The sequence below is a fragment of the Aquila chrysaetos genome, chromosome 21 (genome assembly GCF_900496995.4).
Source record: "Aquila chrysaetos chrysaetos chromosome 21, bAquChr1.4, whole genome shotgun sequence".
NCBI lineage: Eukaryota > Metazoa > Chordata > Aves > Accipitriformes > Accipitridae > Aquila > Aquila chrysaetos.
Genome location: NC_044024.1, coordinates 22,825,045 through 22,831,044, shown reverse-complemented (window position 1 = coordinate 22,831,044; position 6,000 = coordinate 22,825,045). Strand labels below are relative to the sequence as shown.

Here is a 6,000-nt window from a genome sequence, read left to right as displayed (position 1 = left end):
GACCCCCCCAGAATCCAGTAGATTCGTTAGCTCAGGCTCACCCAGGGGGAGGTTCACCTCTTTTTCCATTAAACAGAACAAAGCCAGTCCTACAATCTTCCAGTATCTAGGAAAGATGCTGGCATCTGGATCTAGGAGAGATGCCTAGCTCCTCAAAGTAGGAGACCTGTGGTGAACAAGGCACCATTTAAGAGGCAAAACTGGCCATGAACAGCCATTTTTGGGGACTGGCTTTAAACCTGGGATAAAGTGACCTCAGCATGTGTACCATGGCCACAGCGTCGCACACTTGACAGCCCACCCCAGAGGGGCCTGTGCGAAGCCACTGCTTTTTCCCCACAGAGGAATCAGCAGAGAATTTTTTTCCAGTTGAAACCACTGAAGCTGCTTCTGGTTTTGCTGCAGCCGCTGGCGGAGCTGTTTCTCACACAGGGCTGAGCCGACTTTGTCAGCGCCGTGCGGATGCGCAGGGGTGCTGGTCTGCGGCAGCCGCTCCGGCCATCGCCCGACCTCCCCCAGAAAGGAGCACGATCTGATTGCTGGTGCAATCAGGTGTACAGAAGAATTGTTTAAATTTTTTAAAAAAGCAAATAATAGTGATTTCATCAGAGGCAATGGATTTGGCAGCTGAGCAGGAGCCTGTAGGAAACGGAGCTGGCTGAGTGCTTCTGTGGTGAGACAGGTAAATTAATATAGCCTGACAAATAAATCACCAACTTTCGGCCCCAGAATTAATGCTTGTTTGAAGTGAGGCTGATATCATTGCATATGACTTGCCTGGTTACACATGCAGCTTTTCAGAGTCAACAGCCGGCTGGTTTTGGGCTACGATGGTCTCCGGCTGACTGGGGAGGAGGGCAGTGCTCTCGCCCCGAGCCAGCCCCGGGAGCTGTAATGCCATTTTACTGACCCTCCCGCGACCGTGAATTCAAGTCCTGGTTTTCCAGGACAAGGACTAACAGCCCTGGCGCACTTTTCCTGCAGGATCCTTCGCTGGCTACTCTCCCTGCTTAAGCACTTGCCTGCAACCAAGGTACGTTTTAGCCTTTGCCGGGATGACTCCACAGCCCTGCGTGTCTTTCTCTCATTGCAAGGCTGGCTCTCCACACCTTGGCTTTCTCCAGCCCCTCTCTTCTGAACTCCTTTTCCAACGGGGTGATCAGGAGGGCAATGGTGCCACTAATGATGCATAATATCATCTCCCTGCCTGTGCCATCCCAGCCAGGAGCACGGCACCCATGGGAGCTGCTTGCAAGGGCTGCAAACAGCCCACTGGGGTCAAACCTGCCTGCACCTCCTATGCCAAGGATAAAAAGTAATTTTATTTTTTTTTCCTTTTTCTGGTGCAAAATGCATTCAGGCACACATGCTTTTACATTATTGTTGGTGGTTTTGCTTAGGTACCTGAAGCCAGGGCAAACCCAAATGTCGGTCTGAACAGCAAGGGATGGCAGCAGTGGCTTTGAAAGGCTGTCAGGGTAAGGCATGGCTGGGCGTGAGCACCGGAGCAAGGTGTTTGAAAAGACTGATCAGCTTTGATATTGAAAGCTCTGTTATGAACAGCCAGGAACAAGGGCTTTCAATCGGCTCAAAATATACCCCAGGGTATGCAGGTGGGGGGATGACACACTGGGGTTTATTTACAGAAGTGTGTAACTGGACAAATATACATAAATAACAAAACATAAGCCAAAATCATACATATTGGGTTTTTTTCACCCACTGAGCTATGCTGGCAGCAGACCCCCATGTTTATACGCTGCCTGTCATTTTAATCCTGTATTGATCTGTCCCACACATTCCTCCTCCCTATCTACTATTAGAAATTACACCAAAGCGGCAAATCATGAAGCTGATGTTTCCAAGGGTGTTATTTGTGTCACAGCAGCTGGAGCGCATTAGTCGCCGAAGCTCCACACTGGAGGTTCTGGATATCCCCTCTGGCTGGGGTTTGAGAGAGAAGCTGGAGGGATGGGACAGCAGAAACCATCTCGCTGAGATGCTGCACCAGCATTCGGCCAGCGGTGCCGGGTGAAGGAGCTCCCGTCCATCTCGTCCGGGGCCCCGCATGGTCCCAGGCGGCAGCTCAGCAGTTTGCTTCCTTAACAAGCCGTCCCCGGGGAACGCCGGCTCCGTCTTCACATCCCAGGAGGAGCTGGCAGGTCTCCAGAAAACCCTTCTGAGACCCATCTGAGCTGGGGGGTCGCGCTGCCACTGTGGTGGTATTCAACCATTAAATGCTGGTTTGTAGAAACGAGCGGGGATGCGATGTCAGGGGAGGCCAGCACCATATACGATGGAGACGAGGTGGTGGAGTCGGTGCTGGGGTCCGAACGGTTGGGTTTAGGAACCTCCCATGTTCAAAAGCATGCTCCGGGGAGACACGGGGCTGGAAGCTGCGGGTCGGTAACCTCCCACAAAACAGGACGTCTGGGATTTTCAGAGGGTATCTGGCATCTGGGGGAACTTTGCAAGGCAGGTGGGGAACTCTCCATTGCTCTGAAGGCTTTTTTTTCAAAAGAGATGTTTTCTGCAATGTGGGTTTTCCCTCCAGCAACATCTCCAGGTCAGCAGCTGTCAGTAGGTGAAACTCCATGGCCCAGGGGACTTGGGGCAGGCTGGGTGGATAAAACTACTTCTTCCAGGCTTAAAATCAATTGCAATATTTTGCCCTTGCGCTGGGGCCCTCCATTCTCCTCCACTTGTGCTTGTTCACATTTCCCTGCTGAAGCAGCAATACTGCAGAGCCTACCAAGCAGATGGGTCCTTGGGGGTTATTTCTGGAGAATCCAGAGATGAAAAGGCATCTCTGCCAGCACTCCCCCATTTTCTACCTCTTCTGCAGCTTCGCTGAAGCTTGGCCGTGCCCTTGCCCCAAGCCCACCGGCGGGACCGCTGCCGAGCAGGACCCGGGGCAGGCTGGCAGCTCTGCTGGGCTCCAGCCCCTCTGAGCTGCAGGTGGCTTTGCTCGGTCCCCGAGCTGCTCCGGGGCCGGGCGAGCGTGAGTCACGCTGCAGAAATCTCCCCGGGGCTGCTCCTGGCTTCTGCGTTCGGAGATCATGCCCATCTCCAGCATGCACGTTTGGACTGGTTCAAGCAGAGCTGCTTAACTGGGTTAGTGGCTTGGCATCCCCGTGATGGGGGGAGCCGGGCTGGGGCAAAAGTATCGCTCCTCTCCCCGGGGAGAGACCCGGAGGTTCCTGCCCACCTCCCTCCTGCCCGCTCAGGCTCTCCCTCCTGGTTTTGGCTCTAATCCCCAGCATGGATGAAGGTGGTGGTCTCACAAACGCCTTCCCCCTCGCTGGAGGTGCCCGGCTGTGGGCTGAGCGTCGGGAGCAGGGGAGGATGCTGCTGAAGAAATGTCTCCTTGCGGGCCATGGCGATGGGAACAGCAAAGGATGGACCACAAGGCGGTTTGGCAGGGAGCTGGTGGGGAAACAGGGCTTTCGGTCCCAGTCATGTTGCCGAGGGGTCCCAGAGGGGTCCCCCCTCCCCTTGTCAGCACATCCTGGGCAGCACGTCAAGGCAGATCGATCCCAAAGGTGCTGCCGGGGCGAAGCACCCGTGAGACAGGACCCAAAACCTCCCTGCCTGACTTGCAAGCATCCAGCTTTGCTCTACCTCATCCACTGCTTGCTCAAAAGGCCGCCTCCCAAGTTAAAAGAAAGTAATGTGCTTTAAGAAACCTGCAAATGCTCGTGTCTGTGCTGTGAGTGCTGGAGCTATTGGGGTTTTTTTGCTTTTGTGGGTGCTGCTGGGGCATGCTCCTGACTTGGGCAGCAGCCTTGCCTTTGGCTGCCTCCCCTCTGCTCCTTCTGCTGCACTGGATCCTGGCAGCATTTGCTTTGCAATTGCAGGAGACCGTGGTTTCCTCTTCCACAAATAGAAAATAATGAGACTACAGGAGGTTTGATGTTAAAAACGTGATTTTTCAGCATCCCAAGTTGGGGAAGCAGCAAAAACTTGGCTATTTCCCAGATCTTTCTTCAATGTTATTCACCTGCCAGGTATTTGCAGTGCAGCTGCAAGGGACATGGCTTTTCTGCACGTTTAGTGAGTGGATCCCACCGGCATCGTCCCCTCCCGGGCACGGAGGGGTGCTGGGAGCGGTGGCCATCGGGGCGGGCGCTGGGAGGCTGGAGCCTGGGCCAGCCCCGGCGCTCGTCTGCAGCGTGCTATTAATAACCCACCAGCGAGGCTGCCGGGCTGGAGGAAACAAAGGAAATGAAGTTAATATGTGGAAATGTTTCCTTGTTTTCCCACTTGGTGCTCAGGGGCCTGCCTGTTGGTCCCTGCCCGTCTCGCCCAGCCCAGGCTGCGGTTGGGCTCAGGGGCTGGACGGTAGCTCTGGGAGAGCCCAGTTTGGGGAAAAGTGTGGAAGAATAGGGTTTCTGGGGATGGCAAGCAGAGACCAAAGCACTGTTAAGGCGTGTCTGAGCTGCTTAGGAGGATGGAGAATTGTTTAGGGGACTCTTCCTTCAGGGTGAAGGGGAGAAAGGGCACCTTTGCTTGTGGATTTTGAGACAGCATTGCTGCTTGCCAGTCCCGTGCGAGAGCTCTGCAGTAGCTGGAGACTGGAAAACCAGCTTGTGCACAAAGGACAGGCTCTGCGGGGCCGGGACGACACGGCGTGACTCAGCCCGGCCACGCTTCCCACGCCGCGGCTCTGCTGGCAAGTCCCTTCGTGCAGCCGCCGAGGGCAGGCAGCGTGCGGGCTCTGCCCGCTTTGGGCACTCGTGGTCCTCGGGTGCAACCGCAAAACCACCCTCAGCCTCCCCTTACCACCTCGCCTGCGTTATTTCTGAGCACCCCTACCATTCTCCAGGTGGCCCCGTGGCCGCTGGTAGCCGGGGAGGCTGCCGGTGGGGATGCTTTCCTGGGGGCTTGGGGCAGGAGCCTTGGCTCTGCCCACGAGCGCAATGCTTGAGCTCAGCAAAGAGCAGCTTCGCCTGCAAATCCCAAACCCTGCTAAGGGGCACGTCGCCGGCCGCTGTCAAAAGTGCCCGCCTGCCTTCACGTGAGGGCGAGGGAAGCGACGGCGTCTCCGTGGGGCGGCTTTGGGGCGCCGAGCAGCGGCGGCTGGGGTATGTGCTAACTCTTATTGTTGTTTGTTGTTTGCTCCTCTGCCAGTTGGTTTCTTGTTAAGACAAGATCCTTCTTAACATGTTCCTGGGTGGAGCTGAGCCTGCTGCAGGGCAGAGCCATAACGTAGGGAGCTGAAGTCTACGCCGTGCTCTGGGGGGAGCAGAAACGGGGCTGCAAGGAGACCCGCACGGCGGATGCTCGAGCAAGCGCCATATATACAAACCTCTACAAACGGAGCAGCAAATCAGCGGTGTTGCAAGACAGCGAGACCTTCCCCGCGAAGCACCTGCCAGTGGAGTGGAGATGGCAAGAAATACGTGTTGCAAACTTTCTGCTGAGTTACGGAGAATCAGCCGGGGATTGCAGCAGGCAAGAATTTGTGACAACCATCTGAGCTCTGGCAGAAGAAGAGCCACTCCAGTGATGTGCGCCGTGCTCAGCCCTCGCCTTGGGGATTTCATCCTTTCCTCCAGGTTTCCCATCCTTAATTTGTTTCCCACTGTGGTTTGCCACCCCCGGCTCTCGGGGTGCAGGTATTGCTGTGAGGGCTCCTGTGCTACTCCAGGAACATACTCCTAGGCTCTTTTTCCCCTCCCTAAAAAATAACACTTGTAGATGAGGAATAAGCAAGGCCCGGGGCAAGAATAGGAATCACCCGTGAATAAACCCAGGGTTGGTGAAAGGGGGACTAGGAGCACAAATGAACCCTCATTATAGCGCGAATCAGGAGTTAATGAGTGTGGTTTGGTGATGTGCTCAAGAGCAGAACGTTTCTCTGCCCCATCCTCCAGCCATTAAAACTTTAAGCTGCGGGGAGAAGTCTCTGATCTCCTGCTCTGGGTGGACTGCCTTATCTTGGATGTGCAGCTGGAACCTGAAGGAAAACCGAACCCTCTGGCGATGGGGTGCTAACTC

The 6,000-nt window shown here is 55.3% G+C and overlaps 1 protein-coding gene across 5 annotated transcripts in view; it reads left to right on the top strand.

The window, feature by feature from the left end:
• Positions 1 to 1,400: 1,400 nt before the first annotated feature.
• Positions 1,401 to 6,000, top strand: part of ARHGEF9 (Cdc42 guanine nucleotide exchange factor 9) — a 239,427-nt gene continuing 234,827 nt past the window's right edge. For all 5 annotated transcript variants that reach the window (XM_041118918.1, XM_041118921.1, XM_041118919.1 and 2 more), the window contains exons 1-2: positions 1,401 to 2,162; positions 5,131 to 5,558. The gene's annotated coding sequence lies outside the window, so the exon portion shown is untranslated. The remainder of the gene's footprint in view (positions 2,163 to 5,130; positions 5,559 to 6,000) is intronic.